The sequence below is a fragment of the Anser cygnoides genome, chromosome Z, assembly GCF_040182565.1.
Source record: "Anser cygnoides isolate HZ-2024a breed goose chromosome Z, Taihu_goose_T2T_genome, whole genome shotgun sequence".
Taxonomy (NCBI): Eukaryota; Metazoa; Chordata; class Aves; order Anseriformes; family Anatidae; genus Anser; species Anser cygnoides.
In genome coordinates, this window is record NC_089912.1 from 19,935,604 (window position 1) to 19,960,489 (window position 24,886).

Here is a 24,886-nt window from a genome sequence, read left to right on the forward strand (position 1 = left end):
AAACTGCTGTGCCCTGATCCCAAACTCCAGTGTCACCCATAACCGCTGGGACTGTGCATAACCTGTGGTGATAATAAGGGCTATGGAGATGAAGAAAGGGGGAAAAGGGTGTCTGGAATGAAGCCGAGCCTGGGAAAGTGGAGGAAAGGTGTGTTTAAATGCTTGTCTTTGTTTACAATATCCAATTCAGTAATTAAATGTTTAAGTCAAATACCTGGAATTGTGTCTGTTTTGCCTGTGACTGCAAACATAATGACCTTTTTTGGTTCCTGTTCTTACTTTTTCCTTGTCCCACTGGGGCAGAGTGACTAGAATCTGTGTGGGTGCTTGTCTGCCTGCTTGGGCCAACCCACCACAATGTCATTGGTTGGCAATCCATTTGCAAAATTAAACTGTACAACAGATATTATATATATATATATATATAAAGTATAAAGCAACCAGAAAATAAACAGAAGTTTTGAAAGACCTTGGGTGGTGTGTGAGAATAACATTTTCAGGTATTCTAGAAGATCAGGATGCTGGGTTTTGTTGATTTACAAAGAGTAAAAAAAAAAAAATCAAAACAAAACCAAAACAAGAGCAACAACAAAACCCAACCAACCAACAAAACCAAACCAAACAAAAGAAAACAAACACTCACACTTACTTTTATTGTTAGGAATGTCAGTCCATTGAGAGCTACTGAATTCAATATACATGAATTTCAGCTAAGGAAGTCTGTAAACATCAAAGGACTGGAGTCAGAGAAATAGGCTGTTCTAGTAATCTTCATCCATCCTTTTTCTAAGAGAGGCACTAGTTGGGTCTTTACTCTGATCTGGTACAGTTACTCTAACTTTTCTTACTACAAGAAAACAGTAGAAGTAATTTACTTTACAGTAGATTCACCTTTACAGTAGCAGTGTTAGACAAGGAAAACAAAGTTAGAATATGTTAGATCAAAAGTAACAAGTAAAAAGGAAGGTATGAAGTACCAGGAAACTATTTTTTTCCACCAATTTTCCACCATTCTAATGCTTTTCTAAAGGATTTGTTACTCTGTTTGTATGAGAGCAAGCATCTTTATTTCATTTCCCCTTCCAAGACGAAGGAGGCTATTTACATTTCTAGTCTGCACTAAAGGCTGAGATTCAGTGTTTGTGTTTAGGAAGATTCTAGAGCTGCTGACACAACCCCTGGCAATGTCATGAGGAAAGGAGATAAGATCAGACACAGCCTATAGAGCTCTTCTTGCCTATCTTCTCCTTCACCCAGTCACTGGCATTGAAGCAGAGCTAAGCTGCAGTGAAGAAAGGGATAGGGACATACTGTTGAAGCTAGAAACAGCTCCTTCAAACTACTTATACATCATACACAATGCATGCTGAGATGTGAATTGTGCAGCATTTGCTTTTGAATGAAACCACAATACTGCATCTTTACATGTTGTAAACCTTGTGTAAGTATCCCAATAAAAAAAAGATACTTGTATTCATATAACAAGAATTAAAATGTAGTTCAGCCTCCATTAAATACTTAGAATATGTTCATTTTTAAATTCTATCTGAATCTTATGATTAAGAAGCCACCCTTTAATTTTAAATTCTTCTTTTTTAAACTCATATTTCTCTATGCTTCATATTGATTCCACATAAATAAGAGTATCAAAATCAATGCAAGTGTGCTTAAACAGAGTTTTTCTAAGTTTTTTTTAGTGAGACACCAGGTTTAACTTTATTCTTAGATATTATTCTATTTCTTTATTCACAGTGGAGTGTTCTTTCATAAAAATGAATTTGCATTATACTATTTGAGAACCAAAAAACTGATGCAGTTTTGCTTAATTTTCTAGTCAAGCAAAATTTCTAAACATTTATGACATTTGATGTCTTTAGCATGGTGTTATCTGCAGAATGATAGTAGTTCTCTATATGTGGAAATATGGTTGGTACAAAGTTGTGTACGTGGTTGTGGAAATACGGTTGGCTGTTCAGCCTACAGAAAAGTCTCTGGGGTGACCTCATTATGGCCTTTCACAAGGGGGCTTATAAAAAATATGGAGAGCATCTCTTTGCTCAATCAGATATTGACAAGATGAAGGGGAATTGTTTTAAAATAAAAGAGGGGAGATTTGGATAAGAGGTTAGGAGGAAATTCTTCACTCAGAGGGTGGCAAGGCACTGGAACAGGTTGCCCAGAGAGGTTGTGGATGGCCTGTCCCTGGAGGTGTTCAAGACCAGGTTAGATGAGTCCCTGAGCAATCTGATCTAGTGGGTGGCATCCCTGCCTATGGCAGGGGAGTTTAAACTAGATGATCTTTGAAGTCCCTTCCAACCCAGGCCATTCTATGATTCTATGATTAAAATACAATACACTTTTGGCAGCTGGTATAATGTCAGGAATGTCCCATGATACAAATATGACTAGTAGATATTTGACTCATCCTTAGCTGACTGTCTTGTTGACATGTTCTGCTTGACCTGAGTTATTTATTGTTCTTCAGAAGTTATATAAATTCCTCAAAATAGATATTCAAACTCTTGTTTAAAATTAGGGCAGATTAATATCTTTAAATAAGAACAGCAGTGTATTTCCATAGCTACAGTGCTGTTAACACAATCTTACTCAGATTCTCAAAGTTAAAAGCTGATTATTGTTTTTAATAATAGAGCATTGTTTTTGTTATTGGCTTGTTCTCTGGCTGACAGGAAGTAGTGGAGTTGTGAGTGGTCTTCATTCAAAACATAAACAAGGAAATTAGAAACAATTACTGTTTTGTTGCTATCCGCTCCCCCCCCCCCCCCCCCCCCCCCTTTAAGCAAGCAGGCTAGAGTCTAGTAGTAAGCTAAATCAGAGGGCCATCCTCTGATTATGTAATTACTAAACAGGTAAATGCTATTGCTCCTTTGCAAAGTGAAAAAGATGGGTAATAGAGTGATAACTTGGTGGAAGGAAGCAGGAATGTTGAGCTCCTTCCTTCTAATTGAGTCTGAGACAAACAAGGCCAAGAGACTACAGAAGCCTAGAGAAAAGTTTCAGTAGTGGGTTCTTACTCTTCACCTTATGGATTTGCTACAAACCCAGTTTCCCAAAGACTGAGTTCTGCCTGTGCCTGGTGCTCAACTGACTTGGATGTGGGAGCTCCTGACTCTGGGGAGCTGCTTTAGAAGCAAAACATTGAGAAGGAGAATATGCTGTGAAACTATTCAGTTTCCACAGTTACATGGCAACACAGGGGTACAAGTCAACATTTTAAATTAATTCAACAGTACTGGATTGGTGTGTTTTTTTGTACTTTTTATTTGATGAATATTTAATTACCATTGGCAGACTGACTGGTATTTATTGCAGTCTATACAGTCTTTTCAGTCATGGACTATACACTGATAATGACCTGTATGGCATCTACGTGCCATATTCTCCTGTTCAAGTTGTTCTTTTCCTACCTCTGTTAATGACCATCACTATAATGTTGAATAACTAACAGAATATGGGATGGTGAAGACATAGTGGCCAAAGAAGTTGAAGGTGGGGATGGTCAAGTCATGGCTGTTAGTTGGCAAAGACATGTACTGAGAATTGACAGCTGCAAAAAAGACATCAGGGAAGATCTACAACTCAGTGGGGAGAGTAAGGAACCAATCCTTGTACAGAAGATCTGTATGTCTGATTTGAATGTAGTGTGCACATTCGAGACTGGAATTTGAATCTGTTTGCAATAGTTGTAAGGTCTTATTGCAGAGTGTGAAACACTTTTTTTTCTTTTCCCTAAATTGTATAGAAAATTCACTGTAAGATCCTATTTTGTCACCACTCACAGTACTTAGTGCCTCAGAAGTGAGAGTAGGTCACTCTCTAGTTCTTTGCTGGGTATCACAAGCTCTACTACTGACAGAACTCAGAGGAAACACTCTATATTACTCTGTGATTTTTTGGCTCACAAATATACAGAGATTCACCAAAGAAACTGCAGAGTGCCCTAGAACTTGCCATCCCTCTAAAGCCTTGGCAGAGTGTAGCTTTTATTGTTTTATTGCAGATGAAACTTCATCAGATCCAAGAAGCACATATGGTGAAATACGCGAGCTAAACCTTTTATCAATTACATCAATGTACTTGTGTCAAGAAAATTGATTTCTGTTTAGTAAAGACATATGAGATAGAGAGGAAACTTTTATTTCTTGTTTATGTAACATTGTTTTCAATTAGCAAGGTCCAGATGTTCATGTATTTCAAAGGTGCCTTTACATTCTTTTGGACTTCTTATTAGAAAACACCAGTGGCTTATGTTCTAGAAACCTTTTTCTCCTCCTTGAAATTTAGGTTATATTGACTGGATAGCTCTTGATTTGCATCCCAAAAGATTTCTTTGTTGTTCACATGTATAATTTTATTATAACATTATGCACATGTAAAGTCCATCTTGCATAATAGTCTTATTGTCTTGTAATGAGAATCATTTCTACAATTTCTTCAGGATAAAATTCATAGGTCATATCCTTCTGCGATTGTCAGGCTTTTACTTTTTGCAGTAAAACCTTTAGAATAGGAACCAGAATGAATGATAAATCTCGACTTTTCTCATCACTGTTTAGATCAAAACCTTGTTGGTTTAGGGGATATTTTTCTACATTGACTAGTCTTTCACCAGAGAGCTTTCTACAGCACAGCACAGTGGCAAATTAGATAAATAGCCTTCTGTATTTACATGTACTGGGTTTGGTTTAGATTTTTATTTATTTATTTATTTATTTATTTATTTTTTGTAGCATACTCTCAGGTCTGGGTAGGTACATAGGTACATACTCTAAACAATCTAAACAACTTTTATGTATGTTAATGACTTCATTAGTAGCCATTAATGAGCTTAAGTTACTTGGACAAAATCTTACTAACAAGCTAAGATTCAAGGAACTTTCATAAAAAAAAATGAATCTTTCACTTGAAAGTTGCAAGAAATAACTATTTGGGGATGTATAAGAACTTGTGTTTTTCTTTTTCTTTTTTTTTTTTTAGACGTTCAAGTGTATTTTTGAAAACTTATATAACATTTTTTATCTCCTTTTGATTCCATGAGAAAGGCAGTTTATTTAGGAAAATACTTTTTCTTTCTTCTATATGCTTCCAAAAGAGTTGGGCACATGGTAATATATAGTCTGAACATTATTCTTTTTGCCAGTACACAAACCTATAATGATCTTATTCAGCAACACGAATAGTTGCAGTTTGTTTCTGTGGTGTAGGATTAGGTCTATTTGGAAAAAGTAATTGCCAAGAAAATGAAATTAAAACCTCATTTTTATGTTAAGGCTCCTTTTCTAATTTTTAAGAGATGAAAATGACATTTTTACAGTTTATCTTAAAAAGGTACAGATTCATAAATTCTCAAAATTATGTCTGAGACAAGATCAATTTTAACAGCTGGGCTTTTTAAAATGTGGGCTTTATTTTGTTGTTTATTTTATAATTACTTGACTTATATCTGATTTCTCTTAATCTGGTCAATATTATTATTATTATTATTTATTTATTTATTTTCTGAAATGATTTGGGGAAGACACATCTGTTGGGACCAAATGGTTGGGATTCATAACAAGGTGACACAGGAGGTCATTTATCCTAACAAACCTGCAAACAGCTCACCTTCTGTTCCACCCAAGTGTTAAAATGAGGACAAAGACATTGCTAAACTTACTTAGGCAGGCATTTTTCACCGAGAGGGAAGTCACACAGAAGGTTTGTGTAACTTAGGGCAGGATTAGTCTAATAAATTCCCAGACTGGTTGTTTCTTGTGAGGAAGTAAAGTATTGAATGTGGGCTTTCAAGCTATCTTTAGGCAATATTATATATATCAAGTGCAAGAATCATGTCTAAACTAAACAGCCAGCAGCTCTTGTTTTTTCTATTTTCTATTTTCTATTATTGTGACCAGAACTTTTCAGCACTTTTGTGGCAGTATTATGCAATTTGATGTTGAAGATGACAATATACAGGTGCCAGAATATTCCTTTTGTTAAAGTGTCACCCAGTAATATTTTTTAATAGAATGAATCTGAAGTCAGACAGTTCCTTTTCTATGAATTTGGTGTCAGTTATTCAGTAAAACAATGTTTTAGTTGACACCCTGAGTGGATGGAATTGCAGAGGTGTTCTCTGATGAAATGACTGCCTTGCATTTTGTTATGTCACCAGAACTCTTTACTGAAATGACAGCTTTTTCACCTGGAACATTGCTGATTAACTCTTAGCTCCAATAATTGCTCTGGCAGTATGAAAGACATGAAGTACAAAACTAGACATTTCTGTACCAGATTTCATTTGGCATGAGAAATATTAGCAGCTTCTGATTACTTTGAGATAAAGAACTTATAGCCCAGTATTTCATTGAGGAACATCTGTGCTGGAAAAAAGGTTATCTTAAAATCATGTGTCAAGTATATACACTGTATTCATGTAGATAAAACAAAAACCTGGGCTGTAAATGCAAATATTTCTAGAGACTAAACACAGTCATTAATTATTCTTGCCTTTATTTTAAGTCATACTTTATCAGTAGGCATCTTACAGTTTGCTGTTCTTGGTAATATTCTTGGTCAGACCATGGTTGCTTCTTTAATGAACTAAGAGCTAAGACATTTTTCCTTTATACAGTAAAAACAATTGATTGTATATTATATATTAGTGCTGAAGATTTTTTTTTTTCTTTCAGGACCAATAGTTTTGAAAACAAGCTGGAAAATATACTGTGCCCCAAGGATGAAATGAAACAGACAATCATTTTTTTCAGGCAAGGTGGTACAATGTTTATCTTCTCATGATAACGTATGCCATGAGGTACATGTTCTTCTTTGTCATTCAGCATTATTTAAAGCTATTCTGATAAGATCTGTGGTAATCCATTATTTATTGTTTTATTTTTCATTGGAAAATGAATAATATGCCTGAAGTATCAGCTATACATATGCACACATGTATGCTTTTAATTTTAGTCAGAAGTAAGATTGAAAAAAAAACCACAAAAAACAAAAAAGCAAACAAACAAAAAAAAAACCACACCAAACATTTTTTCAACTTCACGGGATCTAGGTCCAGGAAAAGGTAAAATTCTTACCAGAATAAGGTAAATAAGGTAAGTTTTTCTTGGCAGTCTGATTGTGTCCTCAGAACAGGTACAGGCTAAAGAACAGCAAGGTCACTGGCTGAAAATTAGATGCACTGATGTCTGGCATCTCTAGCACACCACTGGAATGAAAGAAAGGTATAGCAACTAGCAACAGGACTTTCTTGGTTTCAAATTTAAAATAAGGGGAAACTGAAATAATTTTCTGTAAGGCTGAAATTCATAAGGTACTGCAGTGAGGGACAGAAGATATGATAGTCACCGATAGACAGCTTTTGTGTTGGTACATCAGAAATTAGTGATTTCTGACCTTCAGAATACAAGAATAGCCTGAAAAAGCTTTTGTAAATCCCACATATTCCATTCAGCAGTATGAAGAGACAGGATTATACTCTGCATGGGTGACATACTATACTTGATGTGTCAGGCCTGGCTGCAAGCTTTTTGCCTGATGTTGAATCACTTTAGCTTTAATAGATTTAGTAGACTGTCACCAGTTTAAACTAATTAAAGTTCTGTCTGTTATGTGCATACCTGGGAAAATTTCCATGGATGTCTTCTGTATTGCTATGGATGTAAAGTAACAGATTGCCCCAATATTTTCAGAAGCATTAATAATTTTTTTTTTCCTGATGCATCCATTCACAAAAGATTGAGATAAAGGAGAAGAAAACAACAAAATTGCAAATCGCTTCAGAAAGTTGTGTGTACAAAAAATTGTCAAACAGTGACTGCAAGAGGCTGGGCCATTGCTGTCTCTCTTGAGGTAACCTCTTTTGGACTTCAATTTTGGTAACTAATTTTTTATGGAATTTCTTTCAATTTCAGCTGGTATACCTACCTATGTCTATGTAAAACTCTCCAGATGAGATTAGCAGAGAATATATATTATTTTCTTCTTGGGCTTAGTGGACTTCTCAAATGATCTGATGTTTGCTGCTTTAATTTCCTTTATTCTTTGTAAAGTGAACACCTTCCCAGTTTGTTCTTGGCAGTTGAACTCAAGACAGAAACATAATTCAGAGCAAATTGTTCCCTCATTCTTCGTTTACAAGCAGAGGGTTTGGAGATTTACTATTCTGTTGTGATCATGCAGCTACAGCACGAAGGATCAGGTCTGTGCTTGGGGAAGGAGACAGCTACAGAGCTGACAAAGTGAGAAAAAAGAAGATATTTCTTCAATGCTACCTCTTTAGCTCTTAAATTATAGCAAGAGACTCACGCAGTATTTTTAACAGTGCTGTCAGTTAGCACTCCCAGAAAGATTTTTTTGCATGTCCCTAAATGCAGAATTCATGAGGCAGGCCAAGGAAGTCTTCAAATTTACACAGTACACAAGGGTGCCATGTTAACTGTGCACTGTAAGCAGGAACAACCGTGTTGTTGTTGAAACTGAAAAAAACATTTGAGCTGATGAGAAAGAAAATGGATTGCCAACATTTATGAACAGCTTTTGTGCACAAAATGAAATTAGCTTTGCAAATCTGGGTGCAGATGTTAAGAAAGTGATGCAAAGGCCAGCTGCTCTGTTCAAGTACCTGTCAGCTTCTACACTTTTTTTTTTTTTAAACCTTTGCCTGCTGATCTCTTGTTGTCTCTTTTATATGCCTGAGACCTTTACCTGGTGGGTACATTGCTGATGCCCATTGGCCATTATATGGTCTTGGTAAATATACCACATCAAGAATCTATTACCATTCTTCAAACAAACGTGTAAGTACACAGTACTTCAGAAATTACTGCTAAACTCCCATGATCCCTAAGAATGCCTCCTTTTGCATTGTCAACTTACTGAGTGGTATTGTAGTAAAAAATGGGTTTTAGGAAACGTTTAGCCATATTACTGCAGTAGACTATCTGGAAGGAGCATTCATTTCAGGGTGCTGACTGGGAACTCAACAAGAAGGGATTACCACACTGCCAAACATGTGGCCAACAAAGCTTTGCATTGCATGGTGTTGGTGTTAAGGTGGCAGAGAGCATGTGCTGTTTTTACCTTGGTGAGCTGACGTTTCACAGCACCTACCTTACAGCAGCCATGCATGCTCACCTCACCCTTGTGTGCAGCATGTAAGAGGGCAGCACCTGCTGCTGGTGCAGTGCACTGTTTCATGTGCTGCAGAGAGCACCTGCACTTGTGCAGCAGTAAGCTTTCTCTTATTTACATTTTCTCCATTCCTCGCATGGTAATTTGATTGCAAGATGTGGCCTGCAGACATTTATTAGGTATTTCACAATGCTTGTTAATTTTTATTTTATTTTTTATTTTTATTTTTTTTAAATATACATTCATTTATTACCAAGTTTGGTGGAACCTGTTTCTTTGCTTTGGGCAGCTAACAGCAACGGTATATACTAAATTATCAGTAGCTGCTGTCACCCAGCTGTCAGCATTATGCTTGCAATTTTAACAACTATGTTAATTTGGTTACTGGTGCTAGTACGTGATATAGCAGTGGACAATTTTTTTTTTGTTTGTCTTGTAAATATCATGATCTGCAAATATTTTGAGTTCTCACTTGGAAAATTCCCAGCTCCGATTTGCGCAAGTGATGAAATTGCATCTTAAAAAAAATGAAAGAGTTGCAAGTACATATTTATACCTGCAATTATCTCTGACATTTGGGAAATACCAATGAGTATGCTGGATAAAGCAGACCTGGAAAATTTTCAAGTCAGTTGGAATTTATAGTATTTTATATATCTAAAAAGGAACATAAAACAGAATGTGAAGTCAAGTTGATTAGGGTTTTACTGTTCCCAAAGTTGAGAAAACTTGTTTAAAATCACCAAACATGGGCTGAGTTCTGATCTCAATTAGTTTGTTGTACGTGAACTTCTGGGCATAATTTTCAGGTAATATGAGTTCAGATATTTGTTATCATTTGCCACAATAACGTCTGAGAGAGATAACATCTGAATCTTTAACAGGTATTTTCAACTTTTTTTTTTTTAATTTAAGGTGATTGCCAACCACATCTGATAGTCACAAACAGCACAGCCAACTGAAATATTATCATTACATTACAGTGCACATACAGCTATGATTTAATTAAATGTTTTCTCTACTGTTGTCAGTACAACTTCTCTGAGATGCAACTAATTCTTTAGCGTAGACATATGGGAAGATTGAATTACTGTTTTACCTGTGTAAACCTATCATGCCATTATTTTAAAAGAGTTTATGCTGTTGTTCTGACAGTACAGATCATACAGGTATTAATGCGATTACTACCTGTGTAATTGTGCTTTTCTAGAATAAATCCAGTTTCAGAAATCAACCAGCCATCAGAATCAAATGTATTTACACCTTCTCGGGAAAAGTCAGTACCTAATTAACAATTTTTTCCACAATTTCAACACCAACACAAAGAAATTGGATTCAACATTCTCAGTGTTTCTGCTGTGATTTCTATAACTACATTACATTAAGTAGGTACCTTCAAAACATCATCAAACCATATAACAAATGGACAGTATTACAGTTATTTTTTGTACAGTGTCAAGTGTTAACCCATAAGATATATTTTATGAATATTAATGAATAATTGCATATTTACTGAGCAGAAAATTATGTGACTGTTGGGCTGGAATTATTTTTGCGTGTTTGTGTGTTTGTGGCTTTCTGGTTCCAATTATTTGTGGGCATATAAATATGTCATTTCTAGTATTCATTATTTTTTCATCTTCATATCACTGCATATCTATACAAAGACTCATTTTGTAAAATATGGCCTTATGGTACTCTGTATTTGTAGCTAGAATTCAGTTACCCACAATGCATGGTTTTGTTAATTCTCTCTTATCAGGAAAGAATATTAGGATAAATAAATCTAATAATCAGCAGTAGCAACTTATGCTGTTTCAAGCCATCTTTCTTTCTGTGCATATTTCCCCACTGGCTGAGGTATTTAACATGGAGAGCATTTCTACACAATTCATACTGGACTTTCATGAAATAATCTGAACCACATCTGACAGACTGTGAATGTAATAGGGAAATCAGGATTACACTTAAGCAACATATAATTCATTCAACTATTTAATTAATTAAATTTATTTAATTAAACTTAATGTGGAATATGTAGCTGCAAATGATATAATTTCACTGAGTCCAGGGCTTAGAGAGGTCTTTTAGTGGCCTTTTTGCATTAGCTGATAAGCCAGAGTGTTCTGGTTTTAATAACTGAATAACTGTACTTTTTTTTTTTTTTTTTTTTTAAAACCCCCTCTGCATTATCTCTTCGTGAAGCCACGTCTGGATGTATGTGAGCAGGCTTTAAAAATGTATCATGTTAATTAAACTAAACTAAATGATAATTAAACTATTCATCTTCCTGTGTCTGTGAAGGTTTATAATGTAGCTTCTGCAGTAAAAAGGCTCATTGCTTAGTCCCAGGAGGCTTTGTGTGCTAGAGTCCCTCATATCTCCACTTGACCGAGCCTAATATCATCTCCAAAGTATGGACACATAACCCTGTCTCCTATAATCACCTGTAACTAATGCATGGGAGTCTAAGAGAAGACAGGGAAGAGGTGGACAGAGACAAAAGGGATGTAAAGCTTTGCACAGGCTATAACTGGTTTAGCAACTTCATAATCATTAAAAAAACAACAACAATATAAGGATGTCTCAGGCTGCTGGTAGTTTCCCTACCTTTTGAGCAGTGCTGTTGCACAGGACAGGGCAAGAAAGCTGTTTTCCTTGTGGGTCTGAGGGCTGCTTGTACTGACCAGAAGCAATATGAGAAAACAAAATCCTTGATAATGAGGATTTCTGGAAAAGAAAAATTTATGCTGCAAATAATGGTTCAACTGTACGTGAAAATACACATGCTCACAAAGCATGTTGAGGCCACTTCAAAACTCAATATTTATGAATACTATAAAATTGTATTTAGGTTTCATTTGTTTTATGTTACTTGTAGTAAGAACTGATTGCGGTATATCAGCTACCATTGTGTGGTATTTGTACATGATAGCAAGCCCAGTATCTCTGAGATACAATTTTATACAATAGCAGAAGGAAATTTATGAAGAGCAGAAGGAGATTTACAAGTGCAAATTCTATTTAGGCCTTCACAGAAATCCAGATTTAGCAATTAAAAGTTACGAAATACTAGCTGCAAATATTACTTGCCTTTTCGGTGTATGTGGGCTCTCTTCAGCTTTGATATATTTCCCCAGCCTGGACTCTCAGTTGCTTTTTCTGCTCTTTTTCCCCCCACTTCCGTGTCCCAGTGACAAAATTTGTTATACAGAACACAGCTTGATTTGTTTGTCTTGAAACGTACCTGGATTTTAAATCACCTGAAAAGATTAAATGGTGCATGCTGAATTTTCCTGCAATTTATCAATATGATGTGGTTGACCAAATTTTCACTACACACATTTTCACTACATCTATCAGTTTCTTCTGTGTTTGTAAGGGGTTTAATTTTACAGACTAATATCTGTTACATGTGTATTAAGTAGCATGGATTGACAATTTAAGCAATTTACATTTCTTTTCTTTCTACATGGAATTTATTGGTCCCATAATTAATGTTACCAAGTGAAAATAATAAGATGATGGTTGTTATTTTATGTTTGATGTATATCCTTTATCTGTCTTTTGTACTAAAATATTCTGTAACATGATAAGTGAAAAATACCACTGGGAGAAGATGAATATTTAGCAAGTGTGTGGATGTTAGTAGAATTTTTAGATTTTAGTAGAGTCTTTAGAAGACCATTAAAAAATTAACTATTTTGTCTACTCAGCCTCCTATAAAATGGTATGTGCTTAAGGCTACCATTCGTTTGATAGTATTTTTAAAATTGACAATGTAAAGTACTTTTTAAGATAAAGATGAATGCAAGTAATGCATATTTATCTTTAAGGCATATTACTGATGATATAGCTATCTTGATGCTTGGCTGTGCTCTGGGGCAATCCCAGGTCAAATTCCCCAAGCACATTCACTGTCTGCTTCCAAGATGCCTTTCCACTGCTCCAAGAGTGTCCCAGGTTGCACTGTTACTGCAGCCAGCAGGGTGACTTCCTGCCTTACGCTGGTGGACCTGCATGATAACAGAGACCCGGAAGGCTGCTGCTGAAGTCTGCACATCATGTGAATGCTACTGCTATAACTGTAAAGCACATCTCAGCATGTATGTGTGGACTAATACGGGAGAAAAGCTGTTGCACAGGCAACGGACTATCGCATGATATAACCCCAGGAGAGATTGCTGTTGTCAGATGTCACCCAAGTGACAGTGTGGAGAGCTGTAGTCTTCCCCATCTGTTGGGAAGCAACAGATAGATCAACAGTTTTGGCCAGGGGAATTGTGCATTGCTACATATCTGCTGGTGTTCTTCAGGAGGTCACTACATCCTCCCCATTGCAGGCTGCTAGTGCAATACCAAAGTGCCAACACCTAGTTAATAAGAGCTTGTTGGCTTCAGCTACTGACATGCATTTTTTAGAATGGAGAACATACAACATATTCTATATGCAATTACCAGGGTATAATAATATAACATGACACAATTCAAAGTTACATATAATGGCATAATAAAATAGTGAGAGCAGGAGCCTAACAAATATGGGGGAATGTCCTGCTCAGCTCTATGCTGGACACCAGTGGTTTTTAGCAGCTATTTTTATTTCTGGGTTGCTTTCTCAAAGGGTGATTCAAAGCATCGTACCTTTATTCATGCTATTGGTTGCAGAAGGGCGCAGTTTCACTGTGGCATTTATAAAGTATTGGGAAGAAGTCTTATCAGAATTAACATGTTTTGTGTGTATGCTGTGTAATATTTTCCCAGTTTCTGATGTAACTAGGTACATTTGAAAAAAAAAAAAAGAGAGAGAGAGAGAGAAAGCAGTAGCATTTACAAACCTGTGGTTTTGGTTGCTGTATTCTATTTGAATAGAAACTGGCTTTTAAACATAACAAGATAGAAAATATGGATACAACCCAAAAAGGCAAAATTCTGGAAGGGGTGTTGCTTTTAATCATTGCATAAAGACATTCACTCAAGGTAAAGGAGATCTGGATCTGATTTCCTCCTCAGTCTGAGGGTACTTCATCTCTTTTAGATCTTAGGATAAATCTGCATGCAGACCTTTGGAGGTGGTCTTACAGAAAACTTGCTGATTGTATTAGTGAATCTGTTTCTTTTCCTTTGCCTTTTCCTTTTTTTTTTCTTTTTTTTTCTTTTTTTCCCTAGGATTGTGAAATTTTGTTTGACTTTGAGAGTTAGAGAATAATCAAAAGATTGATTAGGGTCTTTATCTTATATTTGAATTTTGGTACATGTTTCATTGACACAAAATGGAAAAATATCAGTAAGAAGATTGAGGATCCTCACTAAAAGCAGAATAATCTTGTTGCACTGCTGCTGGATCATTGTCCCAATTCAGACTGTAACAGGCACAGTGCCTGAAATTATTTGCTTATTTGGAAAACACATGAAAAAAACAAACCAAAACCAAAAAAGTAACCCATTGTCTTAGATACGGAAAATGCATTTCATTACAAAATTGGTTTAAATTTGGAAAGAGAATAGAAGACTGAGCACTGTCACCTAAGTGCAACATGCATGACGTTGAATCTTTCACAAGGTCAAATATATTCAAGGGTGGTAGTGTAAAGTCTGTTTATTGAGAACTTTCATTATCATTTTCATTGCTAATAATGAATCTCAGAACTTTCTGAAGAATATATTTGTTTAACCTTACATACCAGAACTCTTATTTATTATCCATTCAGTGGTCCAAATCTTTCTGTATCATGCTATGTCCTTTCTTGTTTTTATTTCTCCTGGCATTATTTGACGTTGGACATTAATTTCAATTTCTTTCTTGCACTGTCAGACGTGTTGCCAGGTAATCTAACTGGTCAAAATAAAACTGAAATGTATTTATGTGCAAAGCAAATATTGTTATGAAAAAGTACTAGCAAAAGTCATACTGACCTCTACTTATTTACTTTCTAACATTCCTCAAGTTTTTATTCAGTTCCCCCTCAAATCAAATACTAGTATTATATTATGCAAGTTTTATTGTTAACTTGTACTGACTACACATTTTTTAATCTGCAAAAGCATAAAATTATGTCTTTGTCTTTTATTAATTGCTTAATAATCTCACACTCAATGAAATCTGAATAACTTCTGTCAAATTACCTCTTCTTTTGATACCCATAACTAGTGAAATAAACATTATAGTTTTTCATTTCATTATTCAGCAACAAAGTCAGACAATACTTAAAATATTAATTGCTTTGATTGAAGCTTTCTGATATATATTATGTTTACTACTTAAAAAGTCTTTAATTAAAAAAAATATATAAAGCCACCTTCTTGAACTGGCACTGGGCTTCATAAAGAGTCCCTCTGAAATTCAATTAAACCAAACAATCTAGCATGGCCTCACCATCTATCTGTGTATCGAATCCAACCCACAAAACACCTCAGATTAGGCCTATGTATTCTCTCTCAGAAGATAAATATTTGAGCAAAGAACTCAACCTGACCAAACAAATTTGTCTCTTCTCTGCTGAAGGAGCAGAAAGGGGAGAAGGGGAGCCACCTTCTGTAGGACTCAAAAGACCAGCAGTTCTAACACGAGTGTATTACCTGGTGTAAATATGTGTGCATATGGGAATACACAATATTATTTCTCTCTGTTACCTGGAATCTCCAGTGTGGATGCAGAAAAACAGGATGATACACGAGGATATGGTAAGTAAAGGTGGCAAGATTTTGGCAAGCACATTGTGATCATCCTCTGTGTTTTAAAGGCATTCATTCATCTGTGCTCTTTCTGAAAAATCTCCGAGTTATATAACCAGTAGTACCCTTGTAAGTCTAGTATTAAGTGATTCCACAGCACAATAAATGGTGTTTTTAAAAATTATTTTCCTCTCCACATTATTTTCTGTTCCTATTTCTTGTGTTATCTCCCTTGATAAGTAAATATTCTCATCAAGTGGGGAACTCCATGGTAATGCCTCTTCCCTGCTTTCTTTTTGTGATCATACTACTTCTCACTCCTGTCCTATATTTCACAGGTAGTAATGATTGAAAAATTCTATGGTATTTTTATGTGTTTCTTCTGAAAAAAATTATCTGACTTATAGTGGTGATTATTTTATCCTAGTTACACAGATCTCAGTTTATAGTATTTCTCAGTTTATTGCTCTGTAATTTATACTCCTCTCTGTCTAGCTTGGAACATCCATTTATAATAGGACTTACGGTCTCTGAGCTGGGACTAATAATGTAAATGATTGCTATTATTATGATATTACTCTCTGTACTACTTAAAAACAACAGTGTTAGAGCTTAGTGTCACCAAATCTGAGGCAGAAAGTTGACTCCATGCTCAAGGAAATAATTGTTGAAGTAAGAGACACTGTACCCAGGAAGATGCATGAAAAAGCAGCTGTCTGTATTGGTTGGCTTCTCATTTTTGACAAATCAACAGCTACTTGACAAAAGGTGGGCACAACCTGATGACTATGTAAACAGAAGACAGAAATAACACTTAAGAACTCTTTGGGTATGGGGCCCAAATCCAAGCAACCACTTATGAAAACACAGGCAAATTCTCTCAGTCCTGTGTGAGTTGTAACCATTTGAAATGATTCTGACTGTTCTTGCTTGTCCTTGTCAGCAATCATTAGCTCTGGTTGTATGAATCAATTTTAATACTGTATGAATATTTGCACTTTGAAGTAAAAGTATAAAAACAGCAGGTAAACTGATATTGAAATGTGTCTATTAAATTAACAGAACAGGAAATGAATGAGATAGCGTCAGCCTCTACATGAAGTATGAGAAAAGATGAGTCAGAAAACAAAGGCAATGACTCAGATACTTCACTGGTTTAAGTACAGGCAACACAGAGGGTTTCTCTGGAGTATGGAGAGTCTGACCTCTCCCTTCTAGTGGTTGGTTAGCAAATCAATATTTCCATATGCATACTTTAACCATTCCCGACTTACTATCAGGTGCAGATTTCTATTTGGTAATAGTTTTTGAATTTAACATTGAATTTAACTTATTGACAACAATTTTAATGATAAGGGTATTCATACTAAGATGGTAATATTTTCTTGTTAAACATGACAATGTCTTCCTGAAGAAAGTACTTTTCTGATATGATATATAGCAATAGTAATAGGTGATCATAGATTTAATAGACAGAAATAATTAAAATTACATTGGCAAGCTCAGTCTATCTAGGGAGAGGGCTCTAATTAAGCCACATCTCCTTTGCATTATAGTTATTCTGACAATTTCATTGTCATATATTTTGTCATTTTATACAGATGAAACTCCTAGTCTTTAATAGACTAAGGAATTTAAGTTTTGGCAGGAATATGAAAGACTATGTCATTTTACATTAGCAGAAATGTGAAAGACTTGCAAGATGAACCTCCATGGCCTGCCTACTCTCAAACAAAAAAATGAAATAGAGATAAGAAATTCCTTCAACAACAGTAGCTACACAATATTTGTTAATGTTTTAATGTTTACATTCTTTCAGGGAACTATTATGTGGGAATGAAACTGAGCAGATTAATTAATACAAAAGAGTGTTCAGCATACAAATATAACAAATAATTATACAGATCCTTTAAAATCTTCAGGAAAAGGGAAAAGGAGCTCTGCTATTAAAGGACTACACAGTGCATATACTTTAAGTAATCAGGTTTTATATTAATAATTAATAATATTTTTAATGAATAATATTATTTCCCTCATGAATGAGAAATATGATACTTGAGGCAATAAAGAATCTGTGTTCATATTTTCACTCATTTGTTTTTGTTGAGACTGCTTTCATGAAGATATTGAGAATTCATGCAGAGTCTTCCTTTTATAAACACATGACAGAGAAGGACATGAAATCCCCAAACCATTGAGGGCATTTGACAAGGGAAAAAGTCAAAAAGACACAGTGGGAATCTTGTCTTACAGAAAGAAGTAAAGCATCAAGTGGGAGAGAAACTAGGAGGAACAAATGAGGTGGCTGTAAGGAACTAAGCAAGAGGGAGAGAAGTGAAAGCTTCAAGGAGACTGATAAGAAAAGAGAAGATGGCCACCAAGGTAGGATAGGACCAGAGGCCAGGAAAGAAAGGAAGAAGGAAAGAAGAACAAGCAAACAAACAAACAAATAGAAACAGCAAGAATTGTGAACATCTACAGATATAAGTGTGTGGAAAAGTAACTGAAAAAACTGTAACATAAGATTGAGATGCATTTGCCTTAATAATTGGATTGAGTTGGATTTGATAAGCTCATAAAACACAACCAGTTTTGTCCTTACAGGTTGCTTGACAAAAAAAGTAAAAGTTTTCACTGAATACGTCTTTTTCACTTGAAAAAAGGATCAGAAGGTATCGGTAATGTACATTAAGCCCCTTGCAACCTGGAAGTCATTAAAGAGCATGTACTTAAATATACATGAACAAAACTTTTATTTCACTGAGCTTGACCAACTTACAAGATACTCTAAAAGAGTTGGCTGGCCAGTTTTCACAGGATCTTGGAATACTTGGAAAGCTTATCTTTCTAGTGAGATTGTTAATACTAAAAAAAAAAAACAAACCAAACCTATGGGAACAATACAGATAAGAATAGACAAGTTAGTTGAACGTCAGAATAGATAGCCATCAAAAAGTAAATGTGAGTCCATTCATAGAAAAATTTAAAGAATATAGTTATCATTGATATAAATAAATACAATTTTATGGACAGCAGATAATATTAAACTCATACCCGAATGCTACCTGCATGGCTATGATGTACTTAGACTTTCCCTCAACACCCATGGCAAGCACAGGAGTACTGATCTCCAAAGCCTTTTGAGGACTGTATAATTAGAGAAACAAGCACTGTGTACATGCAGCACACATCCCATCCCTGGTGGGTGCCAGTGGCACATAGTTGTACCAGCTCTTGGGGAGTGTAGTGAAGACAAGGCATGGAGAAAGGCAAGTACTGTGCTGTACGGGCCACTTCTGGGCAAAGAGACTAAGCTACAAAGTTTGAATTTGAGTGAAGCCAACAAAGGGACTACCATGCCATCAAAACAGTAACAAGGTTGCCAGGTAAACATCTAACAAATTTTAAACAACTCTGGTCTTTTGTGGTGAGCTTTGCATTCAACGGTCAAAGACAGAGATTATTTGGAATGAAATTTAAGCTACTTTTCCTGGCCTGCAGTCATGAAACAGTAAGAAATAATTTGAATTAAGTGACCAGCTATCTTGTTTTTGGGTATTTTCTTGTCAATGAAATATTCCCAGGGATAGTTCACGTGGAATCCATATGATTCAAGTATACACACATATTTTTAAAATTGTAAATTGTTATCAAGTTGATGAAATAACCTGTAGACTGTCTGAACCAAGACTTGAGCTATGTTCATGTAATGTTCACTACAAAGCATTTATACATGAGCATATTCACAGGGGTGCAGTGTCTTAGATGATGATAGTAAACACAGTAACTTATTTTGTAAATTTGGTTAGCTGGAATCATCAAAATAATATAATTAGAAAATGACAAGTTCCCATTCAGTACACAATTTCCCCTAGGCTTTTTCACTGAGAAATTAAGTTTCATGAAAGTAATGAGGTTATTTTTTTGTATTATCTGAAAAATATAGCAAAACATATATACAGATATCTACCAAAGTTATAAATAAATCTTAACTGGAATTTATGATTTGTTTACTGCTCCCTTTTTGGTTAAAATAAAACCTCTTAGCAGGCAGTGAGCCTCAGAGTGTATAGGTTCCTTTATTATTTTATTTAGCAGTTGGTTAATAAAATCCCAAAATAATCTCAGGTTACTGCATGACTAAGTAAAGAAAAATATAAATTCCTTTTAAAGGTTAAAATATACCTCAGGAGAAAATAATAAAAAAAGACCGAGTAGTAGGTAACAATAATGAGATTTGTCTATCACCAGCACATGTCCTGACTGACCAAAGCGCTTCCTAGCTTCCTTAAGGCAGACTAAGATGCCTTCTGCCAATATACTTACCAGGGCAGCCCCAAATCATTCCAGAACAAAGATCTTGTAAAGGATGTAAATGTTAAGGGAGGGCTTTGAAAACATCAGGGTGTAGAGAAGAGTGGGCTGCTGGGTGCTGGGGAGGCAGAAGTGCTGCTTCTAGGCATTTGTCTTCAGTTTGGAAGTATTGCTCTGACAGCTGCCTGACATGTAGGAGTCTTGAAAAAATGCCCCAAGTTTTCATTTACAGCCAGACAAAGGCCCTAAGGGAAGGAGAGGGTCATTTCCTTTGCCCTCTCCAGGTCTGCATGAGACAGTGTTTTCAATAATCCTCATAGATCCTGACTTTTTTTGTAAAATAGGTGTGCTTCAAAGGATATTAAAAACTGGAAATCACTTCTATCTGTTTAGCTGTGTAATAAAAAAAATTCTAATCTAGACAAAGTACTTAAAAGGACAATTGAAACAATTGAAACAATTTCAGCCAGGTGTAAACCTTGTACTTTTTGCAGTACTTTGTAATGCATGTCGAAGTTTCAGCTTTGTTAGCATGACTACAGGGTTGACTCGCTCACCTAATGCAAACATAAGTTTAAGTGATAAAATATCATCTAAATTAAGGAAGTGTTTGATAACATAGTACTGCTATAAGTTATACAAAACTTAACTGTAAACACGGAAGAATATTAGAATTTAAGTTATGAAATTTTGCCTTCAGATAAACTTTGTTATATCAAGAGAGGTTTGTTGTCCTAAATGTTTAAGAAAGAAGGATTGTTTAGATAATTGAGAGAAAACACAAGCTATATAGAAGAAGGCATGTCATTTTCAACAGTGTTATTTTCCCTGAGCAGTTATGTACAAAGTTTTTTCCTAAGCAAGGATGAGAAAAACACACTTGGAATTTCTTGAAATTTATGTATTTTATTTACTAAGTTGGTCACCACTTCTAAGCTGAGGTTTCCAGAAGTTATACCAGAATTCTTGAAGGCCCAGGACTCTGGGGGTTTTTCATCCCTGCAGAACTTAAGGTAACTAACCATTATCATACCAAGTTTTTCTAATTCATAAATAAGAAAAAGTTCATCAGTTCACTTAAGGAAACAATAAATCATTTGGTGTGGTGGCTTTATAATACAATTATAGAGAACTCAGATGCCTCTCACATGATTACTAAATACACGGTGTTTGGTGCAGGAAGCAATCTTAAATCTAATGTGAGTCTTCCGTTTTTCAGTAGGACATAAACATGCATGGATTAAAAATCTGTTTATTAGCAAAGGCATCATCTTTAAGATCTACACTACCACTTTGCTGAAGCTTTTACTTTCACAAAGATTTTTTTTCCTTAACTTTCAGGTGCGTGTATGTATTCAAACAATAACACAGATGTGTCTATATATATTATATATTTATAAGCATGTTATAAACTTTTATTTTGCTACATGTAAGACCTAGAAAGGATTATAAGAGACTGAGATACATAAAGACCAATTCAAATCCTCAACTTGTAATGCATTAAAGGTGTTAATATTGAATGTATACAAAGGGGTCACATGTATATGTCATTTTCATTCCATAACTGACAAAAAGGAAAATATTCAGTCATCTCAACAACAAATACCCTGGAACACTTCTGAGAGTTGACAGGAGAAAATGTAGCCTTATGGCCTTTGAAAACTAACCGACTCTTATTATATTTGAAGTTCATATCAAAAAAAGACTGTGTGTATGCTGGGATTTCTGAGCACAGCTGACATTTCATAATTACCTCCTCCTCCATACTTACATTCTGAGGGGGATGTAAACATGGAGATAAGGTCTTGTTTTCTTGACTGGCCCTGTTCACTTCTGTTAAAATGAGTATCTGTAAATCTGAATATGAAACTGTGACATTTATACCTAGTATTTGAAAACAACCATATTCGTGTTCATAGACATATGTATCGATTTATGTGTGTATATATATGTGTATGTCATATCTATATCTATCTACATCTATATCTAATCTATATCTACATCTTCTGTCTAGAAGTTAATATAAAACATGTTAATATAAGTGTATAGATATAATAGCATAGCTGAGGTATATCTAAAAAAAAATTACAGTAACAGGCCTAAACAAAATGATGTGATTGACTCAGGCTCTTTTATTCACTACCATGGAATGGTAGTACAATGGTAGTGAATAAAAGCCTTTTTCTTACAAGTTTACAACTTTTCTTCCATTCACGGGCATTTGGCATTAGTATTAAAGCAGAACAGGTTAAAAAAAAAAAGTAAAAAAAAAAGAGTTGGAGCAGTCAAATTTTAATTAGCTTGCATGGTAATACAAGAACAGCTGAAGTGTGACACTAGTATGCTAATAATGAAATGTTACTAGATCTAATTTCTTCATTTATAATATTACATTTTTTAATGTTTTAACTAGTTTCCTTTTTTTTTCTTTTTTTTTCTTTTTTTTTTTTTCTTTTTTTCCCCCTTACTGTGTATTTCAAATATTTTACCTTGGAAATTGGATTATGAAGGATTTATTAATGATATTCTCCTGCACATTTGCATATGTACCTATGCCACTTGTTAAATTTGACAAAATTACTACAGCAAGATGTTGAGATACACTTACAGACTATATACATATATTTATATATTATGTAAATATATATATATATATATACACATCAGCAGTAAAATGCCAAACATAACTGCTCAGGAAAAAAATCTTGAAAGTATGAAGGACTGCAAAGACAATGACCTGTAGCTGAAAAGATACAGGCAATGCTGATGGGTGAAAGACTCAACCCTGCTTTCTGGAATACTTAAGGGTCACAGTCAATCTAAGCAGCCTGTACAGGGTTGCTGATGAAGGAGTCTGCCCTGGAGCAGAACAGAGAGATCAGGTAGGGAAAGAAACATGAACTATTTTTGTAATATCTGGCTGTGATAGATACCAAAGCAACACAAACTGTGTTTTGAAACACAAATTGACCTTTTATTGAACTCAGAGCATCAGACTGACTCAAAGTCAATTGTACTGTGCAGATATTTGCACATAGACTTGTCATTGCATAATTGCTTGCTTCATTATTAATAGAAAGAAGTAAGTTCTATTTAACTCATCTATTTTACATGCCTGCTTCTAAGATAAGAGTGCCCCAACCCCTGATGATCAACCTGACTAGATCTCCACTGACTGCTGAAGAGGACTTGGGATGGATGCAGATGACTCCATGGGACAAACCTCCATTTAGTCAGGGGAATAAAAAGTCTCTGTTAAGGGGCTGTTTAGGTTGTGCTGATGGAGAGGTAAATAGGTTTTATGGTAATTTATACATTTCCCATAAAGCAAATCTGCAACCACTTGAATCTTCCCTGCTAGGGGTAAACCTACCTATCTGGGCAGCTTCTTCAGTTTGGGCTGTCCCTAGAGACTCAAGCAGGAGCTACACGCCTGGAATTGTCCCCTGCTCTGATCTTGCCTCCCAGCAGCTGCCTGAGCCTCTGGAGGGTCTCTGACTGACAAGAGTAATTTCCTGCATAGGGGGGTGCGCCTCACAAAAGTCCCAGGCTCCATGACTGTAAGGACTATGGAGCTGCAAAACACCATACTCTCATGAATCTGGGTCTCACCCAGGTGCGGGAGTCTGGAGTGATCCAGACATTCAGAGCTTGGAAGCTGGGGCTGTTCTCAAACTCAATACCAGAGATGTATGGCCCCAAATAACCCAAAAGGCACTAAAAACTTCAGAGCATGAGCACAGGTCTTGAGATACTATTGATGTATTGATGTACTGGCCCTTTGTATGGCCATTTTTTTATTTGTACTAAAGCTTTGCAAATGTTAACTTTTGCTCTTCAGTTGAAGAAAAACTCTGTGAACAGGAATGGAAACACACATATTTTATCTGCAGCATCTGTCTGTAAATGGAACCTGTCTGCTTTCTGAGATATAGAAAACATCAAGAGAGAATCACAGTTCAATAATAAAATATCTTTTTGGCATTATTTTCCCTGAACTCTGTCGTCTTATAGACAACTCAGTACTACAATGTCTACAAAGAGCAAACATGACAACTGAACACATATTTGCACTGATTCAAGTACCATATTTAATTCAGAATATCATTAAAAAGTCTTAGGTTGTTATGGCTGTATATATTATAAATATGCACATTACCCTCATGGGTTAGTACTATCTATTAATATTTGATTTTTCTATTAATACTTCTTCACATATCATCAATATTAATTTTTTACCATGCCCAGAAAACAATCTCTTTTATGTGATTTATATAAGAATGGATATGAGCTGCAAGTAGGTTATTTACCTGGGCTCTTCTAATGGTTTCTGTCCTTCAGGTGTAACTTTGCAAACCTATCTCTTCATCAGAAAAAGACTCCTCTTACATTACCTTCAATATTGACTTTATTTCTCTCTGCTTTCCAACCCCCTATTCCACTTGCATGTATTTTTCTGCTTCCCACAGTCCTTGATAGCTTCTTTTCCTCTGAGCTAATCACCCATTTATCACTGTATGAAGTCTTATGACGATGATTCAAGAGATAACAGAATGTTATTTACATATTTCCTATTACTGTGTGCATATAATGCCATCCTCTACCTTCCTTCCCCCTTCTCCTCTGTTATCATCCATACCCTCATAATTCACAGACAAAGAAGCAGTGGGAGGATTAAAATGAGAATTCATTTATATTCATTCCTCACAATTAAAAACTTCACTGTTGTCTTTCTTGACGAATCTGT